Genomic DNA, 26,464 nt, shown 5'->3' with positions numbered 1-26,464 from the left:
TGGTTTCCAATGACGCCATCGCTTATATTTTTACACCGATGACCTCATCCCCGCGGCGGCGGCGGCAGCGGCAGCAGCAGCAGCCGCAGCCTGCAAGTTGACTGACCAGCCAAACTCTTCCCTCCCCGTTTGTTTTGTTCCCCACATTCAGTTATTAAACGTGCTGGCTCCCCCTTTCCTATGAGCCGCGGCTTTGGAGAAAGCGACCGGGCGACGGGTTCCCCGGCTCCCCCCGAGTCCTCTTCAGCGCTTCCTCCCTCGCCTTCCTCCTCCTCCTCCTCCTCCTGCCTCTTTCTCTCAGCGGAGAGGGGGGTCCGCCCCCCCCCCAGAGGAGGCTCCGAAGCGCCGCCTGGCAGAGTCAGAAGAGGCTGAGGGCAGCTGCCAGTTTAGAAAGAGGGAGAAAAGTAAGTCTTGGTGGGGAGGGCGAAGAGGAGAAGGGGGTTGGCAAGGAAGGGGGGGAATGTTGTCCTGTGCACCCCCCCCCCAATATGCAGTTCTGGGGTCACGGCCTGGAAGCCACATGGGTGGGAGTTCTACAAAATGTTTGGTGTGTCCCTCTCCCTCTAAAGAAAATGGAAAAGAAACCAAAGCTTCTCCACCCCCTGTTAAAGCACAGAAACAGTCCTGGATTTCTTAGAAATATCTTCACTCCATGTCTTCTCCATTGCTGACTTGAGTTAAACGCCTGCTCTTCCTCCTTTAAATGGTTCTGCTGTAAAATAGTTTTATTATTTCACACACACACACACACAGTTATTTCAGATGGGATGAGAAACTACATATATGCAAAGATTTTGTGTGTGCTTCTGTGTGTGAGAGAAAGTTATATTCTTTTATATTCTTGCTACTATTAGCATTGTTTTTATGATCTCTCGTTCCTTTTCTGTTCCTTATGTTCTCCGGTTGCTTTGGGGGTTGGTTTGTCCTTTAGGATTTTTATCTGTTGTTTGTATGAAGTCCCCTCTCATGGAATCAAAGAGGATCAGTGTGAGGCGCCGCTAAAAACAAATATTTAAATTAAATATCTTATAAGATCTTTTAAAAAATGATCTTTTGTTTTTCAAATATCCGGGCACCTGTTCCTCTAGTTTTCAGTATCATGGCCTCAGGTTATTCACAGAGAACAAAACATGCAGACTTTTACGATATTAAATCTTTTACATAGGAAAATGGGGCAGAAGAAGGAATGTGCCTCAGAAATGTAGAATTGTCTAGAGATTATGCTGGGTTAAATGGTAGTTTATGGAATCATCTTATAGTACATATTTGTGTAGAAGTAAATTCTGTTGAGTTCAATGGGATTTAAGTAAGTGGGTACTCTAGGATTGCAGCTTAGTCCACAGAGAGGTGGTGGACTCTCCTTCCTGGTATGACTTAGTTGAAATTCTTGCACTGCACCTGATGCCTCTTCCAACTCCAGAGTTCTGTGATTCTAGGATGTCTGGATAATGTATAATGTACACAGTTAGTGCTGTTTCCCTTTTCTCCCTGGCCTATATCAGCTGCTCTAAAGTCTCCTTATCAGTAAAACTCTATGCTGGAAGCCTCACCTGGTGAATTTCTGCTTATCAAAGGATAGGGGGACCCTCCTCACAAACATTCGTTATTCTTGCTTCTAGTCTTTATGAGGAAATATTATGGTTTTGACTAATTTAAATAAAGTGCTACATGTATCTAGTTCCACTAAAGTACCATCCCAGAGAGATTGGGACACTTTTAAGAAAACTCTGTATTGCAGTAAAAGAAACAAAGAGAAATACTGCAGTTGGTGACTAACCTGTTGTTTTCTGTTCAGGTACTGTATTAGCTGATTTTATTTTTAATTTTGGTCACCCTCATTTGGCTGATAGTTTAAAAAAAATTGTAGGGCCTTCTGCAAAAATGTCATTGGCAGAGAGAGAAATATCTTAGCTAGTTGATATTTTGCTGAGTAAGGCATGTGCAGTAATTCTGTTGCAGACAGTTCTGGCCCACAGGCAGAGGTTTAGTTTCACTTACTAATTTTATGTAAAAAGAAATATATTGAGCTGTTAATTCTCAATCCATACATAGTTGTCTGGAAACACAGTACAGTAGTTCTACATTGGTATGTTTAGGATTGTAGCCATTGCAATACTTTACTTCCATAATACTTAGAAATTATACCAGTAGATGAGTAACTTGTGAATTGACAATTTGGAGAAAACAGGACTTGAGGGAAATTATCATATACTTGTTGAAGGCAACAAAGTTTTAATGCTTACCTTAGGGTGGGAATTGGTTTGTTTTTAAATTGCAAATATGTACACCTGTTTGAAATAGATGTCTAATTAATAAAATGTTGATTTAAGAAAAGATAATCTGGCAGCACAATATAACCTACATTACATACATGGCTGTCATGAGTGAGAATAAACTTACCTGATCGTGGCAATTGGACATCAACTTCTCCATGCAGCTTTAGGGCATGCTCATGTCTGCAGAGATTGTGTGCAGGTTGGAACTGACTGTGTGAAGAGTGCTGACATTAGGTGTGCAAGAATCAGTTTATTAAGGGCCTTAGTTCTATTATCAAACTGCTCATATCATCAAGACATTTCTCCTGAAGTTCAGCTGGAGACTTCTTAATTGTATCCCGAGCCCTTTAGATCTTGTCTTGGGGCAAAAAGAACAACTCTTTGCCCCCTTTTTGTGGCAACCCTTCAGGTATAGTATTCCCCATCACTCTTCTCCAGGCGAAACATAGTCAGTTTCTTTCATCTTTCCTCCTAGGACTTGTTTCCATACCATTGAACATTTCTGTTGTTTGCTTCTGAATCCATTCCATATGCATATACCTTTCTTAAAGTGTGGTGCTTGGAACTGGACCTAGTACTCCAGATGCAATTGTACTAATGCAGAATAAAGTGGATATTTTACACCCCAACACTTGGAAACTGTTCTATTAATACAGCTTAAAATCACATTATCCTTTATTGTAACTATGCTGCACGGCTGATTTATATTTGGCTTGTGATTGACTACGATCCCAAGTTCCTTTTCACATGTAGCACTGCCAAGCCAGGTATCTCCAATCCTGCATGTTTTATTTTAGTTTTAGCCTAAATGCAGAATTGCATTTCTCTCTCTTTTTAAGTTGGTTTCATAGAATCATAGAATTATAGAGTTGGAAGGGACCCCAGGGGTCATCTAGTCCAACCCCCTGAAATGCAGGAATCTCAGCTACAGCACCCATGACAGATGGAGAACCAACCTCGGCTTAAAAACCTCCAAGGAAGGAGAGTCCACAACCTCCCAAGGAAAACTGCTCCTTTGTCGAACAGCTCTTATTATCAGAAAGTTCTTCCTGATGTTTAGTCAGAATCTTCTTTCTTAAGATTTCCTTTTCCTTTTTGTCTGTTTCAGGCCAGTCTCCTATCAAAGTCATTTTGAATTTTATTGCTGTATTCTGAGGAGGTGTTAGATGTTGCTCAGAGTTTTTGTCATCTCTAAACTTGATAAGGATTTTCTCTACCCCATCACCTAAATAATTGAATGACATCTTGAAAGGTTTTGGGCCCAGAACAGAGCCTCCCCCCATTTGATGGGAAATTATAGATGAGCACTCATTGAGTATTGTTTGTATCACCATCTATACTATAAACAGTTTGCTAACCAAAATATGTGCTGACATCAAGATGATTCGATCCAGAGCATTCCTACAATCCACCAAGATTTTTTTAAAGAGATAAAATTTATCTGGCAGGATCTATTCTTGAAAAATCCATGCTGCTAATCACAACATTGTTAAAACACTTAGAACTTGACTCCTGTGCGCATCTTTATAACAATAATGCAGCCAGAATAACCGCTGAGAGAGTCCTGCACATTACCAGAATACACTGTGGATGGAAATTATTCCAGATATTCCAATCCAAAATGAAATTGTGTCATTCATGTTGTGCTTATACCCTTCTCGATACTTCTTAGCTCATATACTTTCATCTTGGTTTTGCAATGGTCATTTGCTTGGGTGCTTGTGGCAAGTGAGAATTGCATCCAGGTGACAACAAATATTTAAAAAGATTGTTATGACATGTTCAAACAAATGGCTTAACATTGAAGATGTGTAGGCCAGCGGGTTCATAGTTTTTCTGTGGTCTATTAATTGGCTATTAAGTTCTGTGAATTTATTTGCAAGGCAGGTTTCATCCAAGTTTGTAGCACTGTGTCAGAACTGGCTTCAGGTTCCCATGCTGAGTAATACTTATTTTCCAAAGATTTGGTCAGTTCTGCATGGTTATAAGTGGCCAATATGAAAAAAATAAATAAAGGTACTGCATTATTCAAATGTTAAGTATGACTGTTTACCAAAGGATTATTTGAGCAAAAATATCTATATCTGTAGCTAGCTATGCTCGCATACCACACACAAACACTGATTTGATTTTATTTTTAAATAACTTTCCAAATTAGCTGTTACCAAACAGTAACTAATATATTGGAGTCATTGTTGCTTTGACTTCTTTAATCTCCTCTGTGAGCTGAAGCTGTTGACAAGGCAAACATCGCATAGTACAGATTCACAATGAGTGTTTACTGTGCAGCATGTGCTCCTTAAAGTGCGCACTGCAGCAGCACATGAATTGATGGGATCTCCCCTCCCCACACCCACCTCTAGATCATTTTGGTAATCTCTTAATCAAATATATGAATGTGGATCTAGGGGCAGTAAAAAACACTACTCAATATTTTCTGTGGGTAGTTTAGAATGTTGAAAGTGCTTCATGTTACATGCCAGTAATCCTTCTGGCAATTCTGTAAGTTGGCCATTATTATTGTCTTTATATGGCTGGTTATAGAATGAATCTGAGAGAAAAGTGAAATTTGAAAGCATACTGGCCCCTGCTTAGCTTTGCAAATGTACTACGTAGTAGATTTATAGAGTCCGTGGATATACATCTATCCTTCACACACATATCCACCAGTGTCCCAGTGAGTGTGAAGCAATTCTGACTCCTGCACGAATTCCCTCTCTCATCTTCTTGGCCCCATAAGAAGCCCCATAAGAGCAGTATAGTAGCACCCTCAGGCCATCTGCTCTGAGTCTTCTCAGCTTCCAGTTTTGTTCAGGTCTAGCTTGGCTTTGTAAATGTGAGACAACTCACCATTTTTTCCTCACCTCCTTCTGTTGTCAGTACTGCCCTCTTTCTCTTCTCTCCCCTTTTTCCTTCAGCCTGTAGCTCTGATGCTGATACTGCACCCTTTAAACCATGCTGTATCTGTTTGTGTTTTCCTGTGAGCATTGACCTTGTAAGCTGCAAGTAGCTTAGCTGTTGTTTCAGCAGCAGTCTGAGATGAATTCTTCCGAGTCAGAGGAGGACGACATGGCAGCCTTGGGCCAGGCAGCTGCTAGCACCACAGGCTCTTCTTGTGAAAGTGCTCGGTTGCAGGGGGGCACGTTGGCCAGTACTCCCATGCAGCCCTCTCCTCTGCTGCTTGCCAGACAGGGATGGGGCAGAACAGGAAGGCAGCAAGGGCAGGAATGCACCAGTTTGCTGGCAGGCGCAAGTGCAGGTTGCTGGGGCTTTTCCCACCAGGGGCAGTCACTGAGTTTGCCTCCCCCTCACTGTTCCTCATCTGGGAGCCCCACAGCCAGCATGCCAAGTGTGGTCAAACAAAACCAGGCTTTCTTGCACCCGGGTCAAAGACTCCATTAGGCCCCCACACCCACCTTCCAGCACACATTTGCATACACAACACGCACATCTACACACCCCTCGACACATTTGTTCTTAAAGCACATTAAAAAGTAGATTTCCTCAGAGACTAATTGATCATTGGAAGAATCCTAAGAAGTAGTATGACTGTAAAAGTAAATTGTTTGTCAAAAGTAGAACTTCCATGTGCAACAGTTATAATTATAATTATTTATACCCCACCCATCTGGCTGGGTTTCCCTAGCCACTCTGGGCGGCTTCCAACAAAATATTAAAAATCCAATAAAACATCAGACATAAAAAACTTCCCTAAACAGGGCTGTCTTCAGATGTCTTCTAAAAGTCAGCTAGTTGTTTATTTCCTTGACGTCTGATGGGAGGGCGTTTCACAGGGTGGGTGCCACTACCAAGAAGGCCCTCTGCCTGGTTCCCTGTAGCCTCACATCTCGCAGTGAGGGAACCGCCAGAAGGCCCTCAGAGCTGGACCTCAGTGTCTGGGCTGAACGATGGGGAAGGAGGCGCTCCTTCAGGTATACTGGGCCGAGGCCATTTTCAGATTATCTACCTGAGGTCTATCTGAGTAAATCCTGTTGGACTCAGTGGGACTTATTTCTGAGTAATTATGCTTAAGATCGCAGTATACGACTGCACAATCTTTACACAGTTGCCTAGGCGTAGGCTTCATTCAGTGGGACTTCTGCGTAGACATGTAAAGACTTGCAGTATAAAACTCTAAAGAATAATATAAAAGAATAAACAACAACAGAATAAACACTCCACAGGTTTCTTTAAAAAAATACTGGCTGCTGATCCACTGCAATTAAAGAATTTAAAGTGGATTGGCTACATTTTCCTTCAAAATTAAAGGAAGGGATGTCAGCATCACATTTCTTTCATTGCAGGTATTTTATTTTCAGTATAAACATGACTCAGTTTTTGTAGCTGATTGTTTGCAGCAGTGCCCTCATTATGTATTCACATGGTGTAAACATGTATGTGGACCTCTATATCCAAACACACACACACACACACACACACACACACACACACACACATTATAAGCAAGCAACACTCCAAAGTGCTTATCTTGTGAACTTGCCATTTAAATTATTTAATCATGACAAAAGATTCTGTTTCCAAAAAGGATAGGGGGTGGTGGTCTGATCTCTTCACCACTTTTAATTGATCTCTGAGACGTTGAGGCGAAGAAAACAAGAAGAAATGATATTTCAGGAGGTTGGCTGGGTTGTGTACGCATTACTGTTTACTCCAACTTTGCTTGGAGGGCAGCCTTTCCCCCACCCCTTCCTCTCTCCAGGTTTTCTTTCCCTCACAGTTGCAAAACCAGAGAGAGCAGCAGCCCACCCTTCTGCTTCAAAGGAAAAGAGTTAGTTGCCAGGTAAGAAGAGTGCCAGCACAGCGAAGGAGCCGTCCAGTGGCTCCCCACCACCACACTCCACCGGCCAAGTGTCCCCTGGGGCAGTCCGCCCCATCTGCCCCTCCCTAGCCCCTCCCTGTGCTCCTCACCACTGCCAGCCCAGTGTTCCCACCCTCTTACCACCTCCCTACCACCTTCTACCCCAGTTCCTGCAAGCTTTTGTGGTACCTCACCTCATACTCTGTGTCTTCAACTGCTTCTAGTTTCTTAGGTGCTTCTGGGGCTGGCTCAGAGTGCAATTCCCTGTCCTTCTTTGTGCCTCCAGTCTCATCCCTGAAGAAAGGGCGTCTGACCTGTCACCATAATATTGAGGGCATTGACTTATGTATCCAAGATCTTACCTCGTGTCAGCCTGGTGTCTTTTGTGCTCTCATTTCTTGACTTCCTCTGGGCATGTTTAGGCAGCCATACTCTGTGTATGATACTTTAAGACCATGCAAAAGTTGCTTTGAGACAGCTGCTTGCATTAAGCACGGACATAGCAACATTGAAGCTGCTTCCCACATCGCAGAGGTCTGTGAGCAAATATCACAGCCATGTGATTATGGAGCTGCCTTACACTGAACCAGACCATAGGTCCATTCTAGACCATGATTTTTGCTCTGGCTGATGGTTGCTCTTGAGAGTCTTGAGCAAAGGCCATTTTCTACCTTTCTACTCGATCCTTATTGGCGATTTCAGGGATTGCATATTCCGAGCATTTACTATTTATTTATTTAGATGGCTTACAGCTACCTTTAAATAGTACTTAAGGTGACTATGAACATTTAAAAACACAAGAAAAACCCTTTAAAACTGTTGGAAGAAGAAGAAGAAGAAGAAGAAGAAGAAGAAGAAGAAGAAGAAGAAGAAGAGGGAGGAAGGAAGGAAGGAAGGAAGGAAGGAAGGAAGGAAGGAAGGAAGGAAGGAAGGAGAGGCGGCAGCATGGTAGACATTGTTTCACTTATAGCATTTCTATATTGCCTTTTTATCAGTGATTAATGAAAACATCAGAGTCTGTGTAAAAACCAAGGCTTTACCCGAAGGGAAGGAACCAGCTGGGCAGGAAAGCCAAAGACTCATGACCCACATGGCCACACAAGATTTCACAAGGAAGCAGAGTTCAGCTCTGGTAAATGTCCCTTTTTAATGCTTCACAGAAACACTTGCCCATAAAGAAACACAGTGTTGCTCTTGGGCTTGATTTAAGGACAAAAGTACCTGTGAAACTACAAGAAAGAAAGAAGATTCCACCTAAACATTAGGAAGAACTTCCTGACAGTAAGAGCTGTTTGACAGTGGAATTTGCTGCCAAGGAGTGTGGTGGAGTCTCCTTCTTTGGAGGTCTTTAAGCAGAGGCTTGACAACCATATGTCAGGAGTGCTCTGATGGTGTTTCCTGCTTGGCAGGGGGTTGGACTCGATGGCCCTTGTGGCCTCTTCCAACTCTATGATTCTATGACATGTAAATCTGTGCAACAAAGCAGTGGTTTTTTTCCTCCTGTGGTGGCCCTGAAACGATGGAATTCTGACCCTCAGGAAGTTCATTTTATCACTTGTTTCTTTTGGGAAGTAAATAAAGACGTTCCTATTTCCTACTTGAATTTATCTTATTTCTGCTGCTGATTTCTTATGCTAAATTTTGTGTTTTAAATTGGCTTTTATGTTTTTTGTGTATTTCGGTTGATGTTCTTACTTTGTAAACGGACTTTGAAATTTTCTTGAAGTGTTGTTTATCAGTGGCATTGAGAGCAGACATCTCCTTTCCTACTTCTGTCAAGTCAGCTCTGGGAGGGGCAGCTCAGAAGAAAGAAGGGGCGCTTGGCTTTTCAGCTGCTTTCCCTTCCCTACTAGGGTCCCGGGTGCAAAGCCTTGATCTATGGATAAAGAAGCTTGGTGAGGCGCTCACACTTATTATGAAAGCATCCTTCGCTGGGTGTGTGAAAAATTAAAATGTTATTCAGGGAAGCTTCTGCTTCTAATAGCTGTCATTCCTGCTATTAGTTTTCTTGGGTGGGGGTGGGTGGGCAATGGATGCAATGACTTAATGGCAACTGTTAGAACTCCCTAGTGGAGATCTTTTTGGCTCTCTGTATATTACTTTTTCTTCAATGACTGTAGCAGGTCCACGTTTTGGAAGAGGGGAAAAGAATTTAGGCTGGAGGCTTGTGTGTGAGAGAACAGGGTTTGTCCTTTCCTTGTGCTCCATTTGTGGTTTGCTACTGAGCCAAGAGTGACCTACTCAGAGTTGGCTCTGAATAGACTGGCAGGCTTCCATTTTGTGTCTCTGTGAAATGCTCTTGTAGATTTTTAATAACTGAGGTGGGATTTAAGAAGAAAGAGGGGAAGGAAAGAAAACTGTAATTAGTTTCCAGAGTAAAGAACTGCCCCCAGCCCTCCCAATTTTGTTTTACTCAGCAACCAAGTGGTGGGGAGAGTGATTTTCCTCCAAGATGTCTTACTTCTGCCTTTGTTTTCTCTCTCACTCCTTTGGGCTTCCTCTTGAGCATGGACCAGCTGATGTTCACAGCCCATTGGTAGGATTAGGGTGTGAGTCACTTGATGCAGTAATTGCCAAAATTGTCTGGCCACAGATTTTGTCCAGTGGAGTTGCCAAATTAGCTAGGCAATAAGGCATCATTGGAAGTAGTCACTTCTAGTATCATTAAGCATTAAATTCTGCTGACTTTCACAAACATTTAAAGTGTTTTATGAATAAATTACAGAAATATAAAAATAAAGTTAAAATGCTTTTATATTATGAACCACCCTGTCCATAAGTAAGTTGCAGCCGAGAACAACTCAAACAGCCAATATGACATAAGTATTCTTCGGGCAGCTGGCTCTCCTTACCTGATAAAGTACTCAGCACTCCTGCCCCAAATACCGCTGCAACTTCCGGGGATTTGTAGCCCAAACAGTGGAGGTAACAATATGCTGAAGCAAACGTTATGGATCTCTGACCCCATGCAATAACAGGGTCATGTTAACAGGGTCGTGTGACGCGGCAGCTAAAAAAGCCAATGCAATTCTGGGCCTCATCAATAGGAGTATAGCATCTAGATCAAGGGAAGTAATAGTGCCACTGTATTCTGCTCTGGTCAGACCTCACCTGGAGTACTGTGTCCAGTTCTGGGCACCACAATTCAAGAAGGACACTGACAAACTGGAACGTGTCCAGAGGAGGGCAACCAAAATGGTCAAAGGCCTGGAAACGATGCCTTATGAGGAACGGCTAAGGGAGCTGGGCATGTTTAGCCTGGAGAAGAGGAGGTTAAGGGGTGATATGATAGCCATGTTCAAATATATAAAAGGATGTCACATAGAGGAGGGAGAAAGGTTGTTTTCTGCTGCTCCAGAGAAGCGGACACAGAGCAATGGATCCAAACTACAAGAAAGAAGATTCCACCTAAACATTAGGAAGAACTTCCTGACAGTAAGAGCTGTTCGACAGTGGAATTTTCTGCCAAGGAGTGTGGTGGAGTCTCCTTTTTTGGAGGTCTTTAAGCAGAGGCTTGACAACCATATGTCAGGAGTGCTCTGATGGTGTTTCCTGCTTGGCAGGGGGTTGGACTCGATGGCCCTTGTGGTCTCTTCCAACTCTATGATTCTATGATTCTATGTCTGGACAACCAGGTCATCCCTAAGACTAGTTCTGAAGACAAAAGTTGGGATGAACTGGGGAGTGAACAGCAAAGTGAAGAAGAATTGGAAGAGAGAGAGCTAACAGACTCTCTCTCACTGGAAAGTGTCCAGCCTATCCGCCCAAGGTCACGGAGAGCAGATAAGGTAGCTCCACAAAAAGCATATGGTTGCAAGATCAGGTTGCAAGAGGCGGAAGTGACTAGGGAGGAAGTGGGTGGAAACCTTAATTGGTCATTCCGAGAATGGCTGCTTTCTTCTTTTGCTGTGATCATTAAAGACTCTTTAAATGGTAAGCGACGCTTTTTGCTTTGTCCTGCTTATCTATGGCCAAAGGTGGGGTGAGAAAGCCAAGCTCCCAAAGTCTGACAGGTGCCTTAGAGCTTATTTATATTTAGCAATCCGTTATCTTACACAGCTGCATGAAAATGTGGCATTTTAAATGAAGCATTACTTCCCACCCCCAGAGCTAAAATAAGGTTATTTGGGGGCTGTTTTGGCCCAGTTCTGTGTTCAGATGCTCATCTCATTGACTGAATACTTAACATTTGCTGGTGGTTTCATGTGTTGATTGGTGTGTACAAGCAGGTCCTCACAGCTGCAACACAGCAGTTCTGTCTCATCTCACACTGCCTCACCTCAGATGCAACTTTCTTCACAAACAGCACCTCTCATGCACTGTATGCAAGAAGGGGCAACATACAACTAAAGGGGTTGTGGAGTGTAGCTTCCCCTGCTACTGTATAAGGTGATGTGGCTTCCCCTAGCACTGATGTTAGATGTCCATACCTGAGCCAGGGAAATCTACATGCATAGGTTTCTGTGGCTCTGATGATATGGACTAGTGGTCATCAGGAGCAGGGGATGCTAAACAAGCTTGGAGGCAGGGCTGTTGATGAAGCCCCAGCCCTTTATATCATGTGATAGCCTTCAGGTGTATGACACAGGAAGGGGGATAGGGTCTCTGAGCACTTGTACACCCGAGAAAAGCTAGCTTCAGAATATTCCAGAACTTTAGCTGGAAAACCATTGCTCACTTCCTCCTTCCCCCAAAGTGAAAATCTGGCATGAGTGCCCTGCTTGAAGATTTGTTTCTAACTGCAGCATTAGCTAAGCAGAATGACAGTCTAGCCCAGTGGTTCCCAATTGGGGGTTTGTGAAATGCACCCAGGGGGTCCGCGGCCCCATTCCTTGCCTCCCCCCAAACTATACTTTGTCATTTTTGCACGGGAATGTCAGGCTTCAGGGACTCTGCTTCCTCCCCCACCCTTTGCCAGTAGATAAGCAGAACAAAGTGAAAGAAGTCTCTTAGCAGTTAGAAATTTTAATGATCACAGCGAGAGAACAAAGAATCCATTCCTCGGAATGAAGGTGCTCCCAATTAAGGGTTCCACCCACTTCCCTGTCATCACCCACTGCACTTCCCCACCCAGTACTTCCCAGCTTCTGCCTTCTGAACTATGTCTCTCTGCAAACCACTGTTCCAAATCTATACTACTTCCCTGCTCCTGGGAAGATCCAGGATCCTGATCAGGAGCAGGGCGAGGGGAAGGCTCCCACCCTTCCTCCTCAGTGCAGCCCTCCTCAGCACGGTACCTGACAAGTAATATCACAAATTTTATTGTCTGTTTTAGCGCTGTGTGATTTTTCAATATGTTGGCCAAAAACGGTTTTGAAATCACACCTTGATAACGATTTTGACCTGGCAATAAGCAGCAATATATCGCTCCTTGCTTGAGGGAGAGGAGGGCTGCCAATTTCAAGGCACTGCCGATATTGCACAGTGATCTCAGCCAATCACACTGCTGAACTGAGCTGCCTTCCTTCATGCTGAGGGAGACCAGGGCAGTCAATAGCGCTGCAGCCTTCCCTCACACTGACGGAGAACAGGGCACCGTGGCATGACCTTCCCCTGACACTGAGGCCGAGAAGCTTTTCTCAGCAGGATAACAGCAGGAGCCACAGTGGACATGCATCTCTGCTGGCTGCCACCACTGGCTTCCCCGCTGACAGAGACTTCATGCACCCCCTGTCCTCCTCCCCCCCCCTCAAACCATGTGCTGGAGGTGACTCCGCTTGCTCTCCTTTCCCCATCCATCTGATCTCCACAGCTGCTTTTTCCCTTATCCCCCGCCTGATCTGCACACAAAAACACCCCTGCCCAATCTCCATGGCTGCTCCTTCCCTCATTCCCACTCCTGATCTCCGATTTCAGACATCATGTTATATTGGAATATTGCACTGTTTAGCTGCTGATATATCACACCATTGAACACCAGATATTGCTAGTCTGTTTTCTAGTATTCCCTAAACTATCGGACTCTGTTGCCACCAGTGGGGCCTGACTTCCTCTCCGGCTGGAATCCTAGTACCTCTGAAGTCAACTGCATGAGTCTTTTGGGCACCAAACCACCTCTGGTGCGTAACAGCACATAGGAGCCCATTAACGTGCCCATTCCATCATCTCAAAACATTGCTCCAAAGTTTGGTAACCTGTCTATCCTCTTCCCAAGTCAGTTTTTGCATTCATTTCTCAGTCATCAAGTGTACAATAATGTACAGTAGCCAAGCAGTATATGAGCTTATATAAACCATGCCTCGGAGACGAGCAGCAGAATGCTGAAATACCCATTTCATGCTGTGCAAGTATAGTGGTTTTGTAATGCATACCTAGTCACATTTGCCTTAGAAACTGATTATGTTAAAACAGCATTTTAGACTAGGCAACTCTAAACAGCTGATCCTTTTGAGCAATCCTTAGATCTAATCCTCTTTACTCGTATGGTGGGATTATTCCCTAGAAAGTAGCCAGTTCAGATATGAGGAAATGCCCAGTGATTCACTTATCTGTAGTTTTTATGGAGAATTAAATTCTGTTCTAAGCAATGAGGAAGTTTTGGTCTCCTTTTTGTTAGGACTTTGCACCAGTATATCAGCTGCACCAGAGTTTAATTAGCAATACTAATTAATTATTTGTTAATTAAAAATAAATAAAAATTCCTTTCTGATGATTCATAATAAATAGCATTATTATGCTAGTTCTAGAAAGGTAGCTGTATTTGACTAAGTTTGCAGCACTTTTAAGACTGATAAATTTATCGTGGCATGCGTTTTTATTGGCAAGAGTGTGTTTTGCATGTGTTATATATCTGTCACAGTGTTTGAAAGATCTCTGGACAATCAGCCCCTGAAAACAGGAATCTTGGCTAGTTTTGCTATATTTAGAATCGTTGCAGTTGTAACACTCCAAGGCCAAAGGGGCATGATTTTGCATGTATCCAGCAGTCTTGCTCGCCTGTCTGCAGCGGGCCTAAAACATCATACTCAGATCTTCTCTGCTTCAATTTCACTTTGCATTTTGCTGACTAGTTATGGATTTTAACAGTTTACCTGTTGACTTTTGAAAACAGCTGAGCAGTTTTATGGAAGCTTTGATAGTGACCTTCCTAGCTGCTCTAAGACTATGCTGCATTATGTCAATAAACATGACAGCCCTGTACAAATACAGTAAAATCTTCCAGGTCAAATGTTCCCCATAACTGTTGTTGCTACATTGAGGCCCACTCTAGAACATTAAACTACTGGTCTATATTTTTCTTCATTAGTAGTTCAGAGTAATACTTGCTTTGGCCCATAATCCTTTGCTACGTGCTTGTTGGTTACATATTAATATGTGTCTTTCTTCTGTTTGCAATCTTTCCTCTTTCTGTAATGATTCTGGGAACCGAATGTTGTAAGCTTAATGATGTAACTGTGACATAACCTTGAGATAAGTGGTGATTTCATTTGGCTAATGAAATAAATCCTTGCCTTCACCCTTGGCTCCCAAAGTTGTTTTTCTGTCACCTCTTTCTTATTGCCACATAAATGAGTAATTAACCATCCCAAATAAATTTCTACATTTTACAATGATGTGGTAATTTCCTCCTGTCACTTGTCATTATATGCAGAAAGGGAAATTGCTGAGAAGCTTGTACTTTCTCTTAGAGTTAACGTAAAAACATGAACTTCTCTGGGTGTCTGGAATTTTCCCAATATTTTTGCTCTGAGATCTCTGTGTAACTCCTTACTTTACAGATCATTTTTAGCCAATTCATATATAAAGTTGTCAGAATCTCACTGGGGACTTGGATGGCTCTGTCCAAATCCAGACCTATAGTTTGTGTTCAAGTTCCTGGGCTCAGATTCAGCCAGCAGCTACCTAAGACATTTCTGTCTCTTAGATGCAGGATGAGATAGTGCCCTCACCACTTGGCCACCAGTTCTACATACAGAGGCTAACTGTGTATCAGCCCTGATGATGGAACATGGTCCTCCACTTCAGCTGAGGACAATAGCCTAGTTTAGGGGATACAGGACAGACTTTATGGCACACATGGCTCTGTCCTAAGAAGAATCCTGGTGGACCAGACCAAACACCCTTCTTAGTCCAGCACTCGTGTTTTCACAGTGGCCAAGCCAATGCCTATGGGAGGTCTCCAAGCAGGACTGAGTGGAACAGCATTCCCACCTGAGATCCCTGGCAACTGGTGTTCAGAGGTCTACTACCTCCAGCACATCAGCTTCCTGGGGCAGTCTCATCACTCTGTCTAATGGCAAGGGCCAGACGAACCCAGCTTGTACTCGGCCCTGTTAAGCAAACAAAGCCCAAAAACCGCATTGCTGGAAGGCCTGGTCTCAGCACCTGGCATGGCTGGGCAAATGCCAGTGCCCCAGAGGACCCAGTGAGACTGACAGCAGAGTGTAATATTTCCCTTAGAACTGTCTTTATTTATTGTAGAACGCCTGGTTTTGAAAGCACTTAGGTAATAATATTATTATGCCACCACTTCTTGGTGGTTGTATACCTGTTGGAACTTGATCCTGCAGTGGCTCTTGAACTGGCAGCTTGTGTGGTGTCAGATAGGGATTCAGACAATGACTGAGCCAAATATAGATTGGCTTTGCCACTGTTTGCAGGATTCAGCTAGTGACCCCTTCTTGGACTGTTTTGCAGGGACCCTGTAAACATTGTTGAAGTATTTGCCCCACCCTTACCTGGTGCTGTTTTTATTTCTTTTACCCCCAAGACTCCAGAGTGAGGGCAGGAAGCTTTGCCCCTATTCTGAGTTGGTTTCATAACAAAGCCACGCAACCAATGAGTTTTGGATATGAAGTCAAATCGGACCAAGGCTCAGTGCTTTCTGCTCTCACTCTGAAGTCTCATGGGTAAAAGAAAAGAAAACGTCTTGTCCTTCAAGAATCTGGAGTATGGTTGTTGGCATTCCCAAGACCACAGGCAGGAAGCAGAGGAGTGCAAAAGGTGAGCAAAGAGGACCTTTCATAAAACATCCCCATCTAAGGACTCCTTTTTGAGCCCAAAAAGTCCGGCTAAGAAATTCTGGCTCAGGCTGTGTGTGACACCATTCAGCGCTGACGAAAGGAGGCAAGTGTAGAGACAGACATGAATGCCTCTTTACATCTGTAGGCCAGAGCAAACCAGGTGATATTTGTTTGCTGTGTTTACCATATTCACCCTAAAGTCCTAGGGTAGAAATAACACAGTTAAAACAAAAATGAGACAATATTAAATTTCATAATAATGCAGCCGTAATAAAAACCCAAGACAATGTACCTGACCTTTCCCCAAAAGTCTGAGGGAAAAGGTAGCGCTTCACTTAAGGGCAAAATTCTGATCAAACTAATTCTGACCATACTTGTTTGGTCATTATCAAGTATACACTTCCAGAGTTGATGCTAAATAATTACTTTTGGTAAATGAGCCACCATAGCCACAGAAATTTGCGTCCTGGGCTTTTTAAACTCGTCTATCAATGTACTATCTGAAACCAAAGGCACACATTTTTCCCCCAGCTCTCCTACCTCACTAAAGCAACAAAAAATCCCTGTGCAATGTCTTTTGACAGGAAGCCAATGTGACTTTCTTAAAGTCAGTGTGGTGTGTCAGGTTAAAGGCACAAGGGAATGAGAAGAGTTAAGAAAACTAAGCAGTGTTAAATGGGGCATGTTTAGACAAGAGGCTGACATCACAGGACTGAATGAACAATGCACTGTCAACTGAAAATTAAGCCAACCCACATTTTTTCTTTCAAGTTTTGAAAACTATGCTACATAGATATAACAGTACCATATCAGTCCAACCACTTTAAAGTCCCTTTATTTTAAACAGGTTCAAGCCGCACATGACATCTGCACACCAATATAGTGTCTAGGAAGCTATTCCTGCGCTCTGTGGAGCAGTTGCAGCAACTGGGGATCACTCCCCCTCCACCAGTTTATGTACCTTTCCCTGACAGAGACTATGCCTATGTGGCAGCTGCCTCTGCTCTTCCCGCTTCAATTCTCTACTGGTTCTGGGAAAAGGGTGCAGGAGTGTGTGGGGAAGCACCCGGCCCTTCACATGCCTTGCCCACTCTTCCTTCTCTTCCTCCCCACTGGCCACTACCTCCCTCTCCCTCTCCCGAGCCCAGCCCTCCTTTCCCCAGGGCAGTCCCTGATAGCATCTGGCTGGGTACTGTGAGAACAGAATGCTGGACTAGATGGCCATTGGCCTGATCCAAGTTCTTGTGTACTCTCTAAAGTTTTATGGGGTGCACCTGGGAGGCGTATAAAATGAGGAAATGAAATTGAGTGCAAAAGCACCTAAATGATGCTGTGAATCAGCAGGGCTCTGTTGTATTTCCCATGACTTAATGTGGAGCAGCCCTGGCCAGCAGCTCTTAACACAGAAACCACTTTGACATTTGAATGAACTAACGTGGTTTATTTACAAACTTAAGTGCAAGTGAGGTTAGTTATGGACATGTGAACCAGCATTTTTGGAGGGGTGTGTGGTGACAGAAATAGCCTTCTGTTGTTCAGAAATGCCATTCAGATGCAAGTCTTGCAAGCTTGGGAGCTGATAACAGCAGATAACAAATGATGTAGTAAATGGTTCCTGGGTGGTATTATTTGAATGTGGAGACATGGGGCCACTGAGCCTGAATGTTCCCTGGTTTTAGCAAAGTGGTATTAAAATGTTTACTTCAGGGAACCATTCTGTTTGTTTGATGAGGAATTCTTGTGCGCTGTGGAAGAATCTGACACCTGCAAATCTGCAAACATTTCACAGACGAAAACAGGGAGGCTCCTGTGCATGAGAGTGTGGGGCAGAGGCAGCATTTAGTGGAACAGCTGTGTAGCTTCTGGATAATGATTGGGCAACACAATATAGATTTCATAAATTGTGTCATAAATATCAAAAGGGAACTAAAAGTGTGTGAAAGTATATGGATTCAGGAAACACAGAAGAAAGTACTTTTTCGCACAGTGCATAGTTGAACTGTGGAGTTTGTTCCCACACTAGGTAGTGATGGCCATCAACTGGGATGACTTAAAAGAGGATTAGACAAATTTACAAAGAATAAAGCTATCAATGGCAAATAGCCGGGATAGCTGGGTGCCCCCCCCCCATTCCCAGAGGCAGCACAGTGTGCCTCTAATACAAATTGGTAGTGGGAATTGCAAGTGGGGAGGGTGCTGTTGCGCTCACTCATGGACACATAGCTGGTCACTGTGAGGACAAAGTGTTCAACTAGATGTGCTGATCCAGTATTGCTCTTTGTATGTTGTTGAAAGCAATGAGACAAGCTACACACAAATTAAAGAAGATTCCACCTAAACATTAGGAAGAACTTCCTGACAGTAAGAGCTGTTCGACAGTGGAATTTGCTGCCAAGGACTGTGGTGGAGTCTCCTACTTTGGAGGTCTTTAAGCAGAGGCTTGACAACCATATGTCAGGAGTGCTCTGATGGTGTTTCCTGCTTGGCAGGGGGTTGGACTCAATGGCCCTTGTGGTCTCTTCCAACTCTATGATTCTATGATTCTATGATTCTAAACACATATAATATGTGTTTAATTATTATGTGTGTTTACTATGCATACTATGTGATATTCATAACATTTGGAATTCTTACCTAAAATTAAGAAGGAAGGCTTACATAATGATGGTATATCTACCACACAGATTAAAGCTCTAGCCCTCTTCTCTATGGAAATTAAGTAGGGATCTGTACCTCTGTTGTAAGCAAACTACAACTTGAGAACATATGGATTTTGTTGTCCACACAATATGCAGTTTATTTCCCCTCCCAAGCAGTTCTTCATAAAACATTCTGTTTGTACAACAACTGTCCCCTTCCCCTTTCTTGTTACAGGGAAGTTCTCCTTGTTTCCTGTTACGTTACATAATTTGTGCCAAGACCTCATCAGGATTCAGTCTAGGATCTGTGTTCAGTACCAGCCATGGTCAAAGCCAAGGGTGGGGCAGGGGGCATCTGTCCCCCCATCAATACAAATCAATACAGATCTGAGCTTCTGCCCCTCCCAACGAAAGCCTGCCCCCCCTAACAAAAATCCTGGCTACGCCTGTGGTACTAGCACTGAATCCTACAATATGGGGAAAAGATCTATGAGCATGTAAGAACACAAGAATTTCCTTCTTGTCCAAAGGTCCATCTAGTCCAAAGGTCCATCTTGTCTTGCATCCTACAAAAGGCATCGGCCTGCCTTTGGAAGCCCTCAGGCAAGGATCGAAGACAATGACAAGTCATTAGCAGAGTGCCTTTCCCTCATTATTGAACAACTGCAGTCCGCTGCATTCATACACATTTAAAATTTGCTAGCTGTTTGCGTCGGAGCATGTACTTAGGCAGTATTTTTATTATAAGAACTGAGCCTTCAATCTTTCACCCCACACTCCTCCTTTCTTCTTCTCTCCTACACATCCAAAAAGGGAGTCTTTTTTATTTTAAACTTAATAGCACAGTGGAATGAGGCAATTCATTTGTGTGTGTGTGTGTGTGTGTGTGTGTGTGTGTGTGTTTTATTAGAACATGAGCAACCTCATTCTTGCCATTGCTCAGGAATTATAAGAAATCAGAAAATCGGTGCAGTTTTGAAATCAGTGTACTTTTGCATGCTTCAGTGTGCCATCTTGATTCCAAATAGTTCCAGTTGTATCTAAACATAGAGAAAAACATGCTTAATTTCAGAAATGACCTCACAAATTTGGTAAAATCAGTGCAGTTTTCCCCCTCCAAACTTTATTATTTTTAAAAATATACATTTATGCAACATTTATATAACACTCTCTGTTTTTGTTTGTAACAAAAAAGAAAATGTTTTTCTTCTAACATTACTCGGTATGTGGCCCCGTACCCCCTCCATGTTCTTTTTCTTAACTTCCATTGCTTCTGTTGGCGAGGTCCACAGAGGTATTTTTGGTTCCAATATTCCTTTATATTTTATCCAGATCTTATATAATGATTTCCTTATTAGAGGATTCACTAAACCCCTGTGGACCTTCACCTTCTCATAAATTAGATAGGCATGCAACCCATATCGATTATCATATCCCTCCAAATCCAACACATCTGAATCTCTTAATGTTATCCATAGAAGACCTGTGGCTGCGTGGTATAGTTCTAAATCAGGAAGTGCAAAGCCTCCTCTCTCTTTTTTATCTGTTAATAGTTGGTATTTTATTCTCGGTTTCTCCCCGTTCCATATGAATCTCGCCATATCTCTTTTCCATTCCTGAATGGCTAGCACTCTGGGCTCTGAATCAGTGCGGTTTTGGAAGGTCTAGTCTGCCATATTGACTCAAAATGGTATCCAGCTGTAGCCAAACATAGAAAACCACCTGCTCCTTGATCTTGGGACCCATAGTGCAAAATATGGTTACAATTATCTTAAGAGGTGTCAAAGTCCATAGTGAATAGACAAGCGATTTTCAAAAATAAATAGTGGACTAGGCTATCTGTGTTTGAGACTCAAGAAGTTATTCTCTCCCTCAAACTCCTTCTGCCCTTCATTGCCCTTCCCCCTTCAAGTTTAAATTGTTGCTCTTGGCAGCCTCGATCAAGCAGAAATCACCTGTAGTAAAATTATGTAATCTGCATGTAACTAATACTTGTCTGTGGAAAGTGGATGGGGAAGAATTAGTAAATGCATTCAATATATTTTGCCAGTTTTTTTTATCTCACAACTCAGAACCACAAATTATGTGAGAATTACAGTTTTTTACATGCTCATGTTCTTGGGTATCCATGATACAAAACTATGTATGCTGCTTTGCTAAGCATTTAAACAGATGCCCATCCTGGTCTTAAGTTTATATACTGCACAATGCAAAAATAGAGGAAGACTGAAGACACAAACTTAGCTGTTCCAGTATGTTTTGGAGGCTAGAGGAACAGAGCTCTGAAAAAATAGGTCAGTCCTGGGTGAAATGGACTAATATATGTGGCATTTGGTTCATACAGAGCTGTGAGCTTATTATTGTGCTCTTGAATGAGTTCTAGACCACGTCCAATGCTCTCGTGCAGCTGTAGATGACAATAAATGTTCAGCAGTAGAAAGACAAGCTGTCCTTTCAGCAAAGTGTTTTCGGTCATTACTCATCCTCTGACTGAGGACCCCTCTGATTAGCTCAAAGGAATCCAGTTTGAAAACCAAATTTTAGAATATTGAAGTGTTGCTTTTAAAACAGTTACAGCATTTACTTTTCCTACTGCTGCTACAATAATTTTAATTTTTCCCTTGCTTGTTTTTGTTCCCATATTACAGTAGAAACTTTCACAAGTAATTCACAAAGAAATGAGGGGTGGGGAAAATTAACTTCAAGTAAAAGGAGACTTAGGGACGCGGGTGGTGCTGTGGGTAAAACCTCAGCACCTAGGACTTGCCGATCACATGGTCGGTAGTTCGAATTCCCGCGGCGGGGTGCGCTCCCGTCGTTTGGTCCCAGCGCCTGCCAACCTAGCAGTTCGAAAGCACCCCCGGGTGCAAGTAGATAAATAGGGACCGCTGTTCCGGGGTGGCGCCATCGGTAATGGCGGATTCCCTCTGATCCGGAGGGACTGGCTCCACAGAAAACGGGTCTGTTCCGCTACGGCGAAGCGGGGACCCTTTAAAAAATCACAGGCGGATGAAGCCTGTGACCATGGGACTCGGCGGGCACCTTTCACGCCCCCCAATTCGTAAAGGAACCCAATTACGGGCTCCGGAGCGAAGAGGGGCTAGTGGCGCGGTGCTGAGAGTCTACTGCTTCCGTGGAGCGAAGCCGCACAGCCGTTGCTGGAGAGCGCTACCTTTTTCCTGGGACAATTTGGCTACAAAAACAACTACCCGTGAGCAGATCAAATTTGGACAATTGGACTTTAAACAACGATCTGTGAGTAGAACGGAAAATTGGATTAAGAAATTCCTCTTAATTTGGCACTGAAGCGGGAAGGTCTAAACAGAAAGTCAGCCTTCCGTTTCTTGTAGATAGATTAAAGCCAAGACATGGCAAACTAGAGTTTAGAAAATCATTTGTAAAGGATCAACTTTCATCATCTAAAACTACTGAACCCCCTTCGGAAGCAGGAGAAGAGGGGGGATTTTTTCCGGATTGCTTAAACCTGCAGAAGAGAGTGTAAAGAAAAGTAATCTTCCACCGTCTTGAACCTGGGAGCGGGGTGTCAGGACAGACGTTTTTGGGAAGTTCATTGACTATAGACAAGTTTTTTTGACAGACAGTTAAAAGAAGAGAAACATAGTGATTCCATTGTTCTCTTTCGCATTTTAAAGGAACAAATATTGACAAAATATCTGAAAAAGGAAACTTTGTTGTTAGATCTGCTGTTAAAAAATAAAAATAAAAGAGATTGATACAAATAGAAGTTCTTCCCCTAGAGGGAGCTTGTGAAACTGTTATTAAATTTGAACTGGGGAGCTTCGCAGCTGCAAACAGATTAAGATCGTGGGAACAGACTTCTGACCTTGCATAACAATGTATTCAGAGGCTCTGGTGCGTGCTTTCTGCAAGACAAGTGCTTTATTGGAACAGTTACATGAGAAGACGGATTTGATGACTGTTGCGATTAGAAATTTTGGACAGGTAGTGGGTATCTATATAGAGCCCACCCAGGAATCAACTCAGGAGTGTGCTCTGACAGATCAGATGAGGGAGGAGGTTGTTGTTGGACCTCGGGTGGCAGAGATGGAGGGAGCTGTGGCCCAGCAGGAACATGAGTTGTTGGATCTGACAAATGGAAAAAGCCAGATTTGGAGAGATAGAGTTTTGTTTGGCTTGGAGATGGGGGGCTGGATAGACCCCCCTATGCAGGGATGTCTTGGCTTTCCAAGTCTGGCAATGGGCCGTGAGGAGTTTGGGGTTGTGGGGGTCCTCAACTCTGGAGGGACCTTGAAACACGCTTTTAAATACCACATGGAGTTCAGTGTGGACTATGGAAAAGTCGAGAAGGGACAAAAATACTGTCGAGAAGGGACAAAAATACTGTCAAGTTGGAGTTTCCACGAGTGAAAGGACCAGGAGACAAGGTAAAGTACAGGTATAAATATGAAGAAGATCTGCGGAAGGGACATGGAAGAGACTTAAGGGCCTCGGGCATAAGATTACCAGGTTAATGAACTAGATGGATGGGATAGAAAGGACTGACAAAACCCGGGACCAGGAAGAAGAGACGTTGGATGAAGATTGGAAGAAAGTTTTTAAAAAAATTTATTTAGGATTGTTTTGTAATTAATCAGTATTAGAAAAATGTTGGAACGAAATTATTTGGCTTTAGCAGAAATGTTAAAAAGAACTATGCAAGAATATGTTATGGTTATGAGAAATTGGTATAAATAAGATTTAAGCTTTAAGTTTTAGGGTTTTTTATAGTAAGATAAGGTTAAAATAGATTAAGGTAATTTAATGACAGAATATTATGAAAAATGGGAAGGATTTGCTGTGATAATTAATAACTAGAATACAAAAAAGGGAGATGTGAGGAGGCCGATGAAATAAGGTAATGACAGTTAAGAATTTGATAATATTGGATCTGTTTTTAAATTTTTGTGGTTTATTTTTGTTTTTTGATTTTGATGTGTTATGTGTTTTGGTTTTGCTTTTTGCTTTTGATTTTTATCGATTTGTACTGTTTGATTGCTGTTTGGTTTTCCCCTGTTTTTTCTTCTTCTTTGTTTTCTTCTGTAATTTTAAAATGCTTAATAAATATCATTAAAAAAAAAAGATAAATAGGGACCGCTTACCAGCGGGAAGGTAAACGGCGTTTCCGTGTGCTGCTCTGGTGCCGGTTCGCCAGAGCAGCTTCGTCACGCTGGCCACGTGACCCGGAAGTGTCTTCGGACAGCGCTGGCTCCCGGCCTCTAGAGTGAGATGAGCGCACAACCCTAGAGTCTGGCAAGACTGGCCCGTACGGGCAGGGATACCTTTACCTTTACCTAAAAGGAGACTTCCTTACAAAGAATCATATGCATACACTATGACCAGGGAAATGTTTTTAAAAACATTAATTTTAAAATAGCTTTTAATATTCTTTTAGTAGAAAAATTTTAGGGGGCATGGACAGCCACAAAAAAACTGTAGGCATTGCAATGGGGATCCTATGAAAGCAGTCAGCAAGATATGCATATATAAATAACATAAAATATGTTGAGAAGAGGGATCCCCAGGAGCCATGGAACACTCTTCTAAAAAAGATAATTTGCGGAGGAACAAAATATATTTGCGGGAGGAAGATAAGCAGCCTCGATTATTGGACAATATCCAGCTGAAATAAAACATTTCAGAGGTCTGTTTCATACACTTATTGGGCTGTGATCTTCATGTGGTAAAAATTATGATGTATTGTTATACAGTGGTACCTCAGGTTACATACGCTTCAGGTTACATACGCTTCAGGTTACAGACTCCGCTAACCCAGAAATAGTACCTCGAGTTAAGAACTTTGCTTTAGGATGAGAACAGAAATCCAGTGGTGGCGGTGGGCACCATTAGCTAAAGTGGTGCTTCAGGTTAAGAACAGTTTCAGGTTAAGTACGGACCTCCAGAATGAATTAAGTACTTAACCCGAGGTACCACTGTACTGATAGTGCCAACTGACTAGGGACTCAGCTATACAGCTGCAAATAAATGTTTTAAATCTGTTGTAAAGTGCAATAAACAAATGTGACACTAGATGGGGGCAGTGAGCTATGCAAAAGTCAATCTACAGTCAAACCTCAGTTGTCAAACATGAGGTTTGACTGTGAGAAAAAAAATGAGAGGCACAAATACAAGATGGGTGACACCTGGCTTGAGAGCAGTACATGTGAAAAGGATCTAGGAGTCTTGGTTGACCACAAACTTGACATGAGCCAACAGTGTGACGCGGCAGCTAAAAAAGCCAATGCAATTCTGGGCTGCATCAATAGGAGTATAGCATCTAGATCAAGGGAAGTAATAGTGCCACTGTATTCTGCTCTGGTCAGACCTCACCTGGAGTACTGTGTCCAGTTCTGGGCACCACAGTTCAAGAAGGACACTGACAAACTGGAACGTGTCCAGAGGAGGGCAACCAAAATGGTCAAAGGCCTGGAAACGATGCCTTATGAGGAACGGCTAAGGGAGCTGGGCATGTTTAGCCTGGAGAAGAGGAGGTTAAGGGGTGATATGATAGCCATGTTCAAATATATAAAAGGATGTCACATAGAGGAGGGAGAAAGGTTGTTTTCTGCTGCTCCAGAGAAGCGGACACGGAGCAATGGATCCAAACTACAAGAAAGAAGATTCCACCTAAACATTAGGAAGAACTTCCTGACAGTAAGAGCTGTTTGACAGTGGAATTTGCTGCCAAGGAGTGTGGTGGAGTCTCCTACTTTGGAGGTCTTTAAGCAGAGGCTTGACAACCATATGTCAGGAGTGCTCTGATGGTGTTTCCTGCTTGGCAGGGGGTTGGACTCGATGGCCCTTGTGGTCTCTTCCAACTCTATGATTCTATGATTCTATTTGGATGATCATCTTCATCAATTGGTAGACTCCTACCTTCAGGAGCACTGAAAACTCTTTTGCTCCTCCTTCAGCTGCTGCCCTGCAAGCTCTGAATACATAATCCATTCCAGAAGCCCATTCGGTTTCTGAAATGTTCAACAACCAAGGCACGGCTTCCAATTGGCTGCAGGAGCTTCTTGCACTGAAGCAGAAGCCGTGTCGGACATTCAGCTTCCGAAAAACGTTCAAAAACTGGAGCATTTACTTCCGGGTTTTCATTGTTCAGGAGCCGAAATGTTCCAAAATGTTCAGGACTGTATTTTTCAAAACGGTTTTTTAAAAAGCATTTTCACAGGTTTTTTTACATGCGTGTAGATTCCACTACAGTTTCCTCAAAGGATGATGTTTCATGGACCCACCTGCTAACTTGAGAATGTTGCTCCACTTTTATCAAAGGTGTTCATCGTTCAGAGAACAAGCAGGCAAAACTTGTTTTTAATTGCCTGATAGCGTCCTGTCAGAATATCAAAAAATGATGTGGCAGCTGACCTCATCTGTATGAAGGTGGCTTTGCTCTGCTCATAAAGATTATCTTGCAAACATGGTATTAGTTGTACTTTAGATTAGTGGTTTTCAAAGGTTTCCTTGGAAGGAATCCTCCTCATATTGACCCGTCTGACGAAGCACCCTGTCCATCTGCTAAGGAGCCTTTTCTCCTAGCGTGCATATGGGGTTGGCAGAAGGCGCTGCCTCTATCTGCTGGACCTCTCTGTTGGCCTGAGTGAACTGGGAATGTGATTCCGGGACACACCCTGTACTCTAGCAGTGCATTGTGGGAGAAGATTGGTACAGTGAACAGATGGCTTATTCATGGAAGCTCATCCAGCATTACTGATCATATTCCAAATATTACTGATCTTCTCGTGG

At 43.0% G+C, this 26,464-nt stretch overlaps 1 protein-coding gene across 1 annotated transcript in view; it reads left to right on the top strand.

The window, feature by feature from the left end:
* Positions 1-268: 268 nt before the first annotated feature.
* Positions 269-26,464, top strand: part of DUSP16 (dual specificity phosphatase 16) — a 64,793-nt gene continuing 38,597 nt past the window's right edge. Inside the window, exon 1 of the mRNA XM_081191025.1 lies at positions 269-404. The gene's annotated coding sequence lies outside the window, so the exon portion shown is untranslated. The remainder of the gene's footprint in view (positions 405-26,464) is intronic.

The sequence above is a fragment of the Podarcis bocagei genome (assembly GCF_964188305.1).
Source record: "Podarcis bocagei genome assembly, chromosome: 4".
Classification (NCBI taxonomy): domain Eukaryota; kingdom Metazoa; phylum Chordata; class Lepidosauria; order Squamata; family Lacertidae; genus Podarcis; species Podarcis bocagei.
The sequence above is the reverse complement of the archived record's forward strand: the minus strand, read 5'-3'. Positions and strand labels throughout refer to the sequence as shown.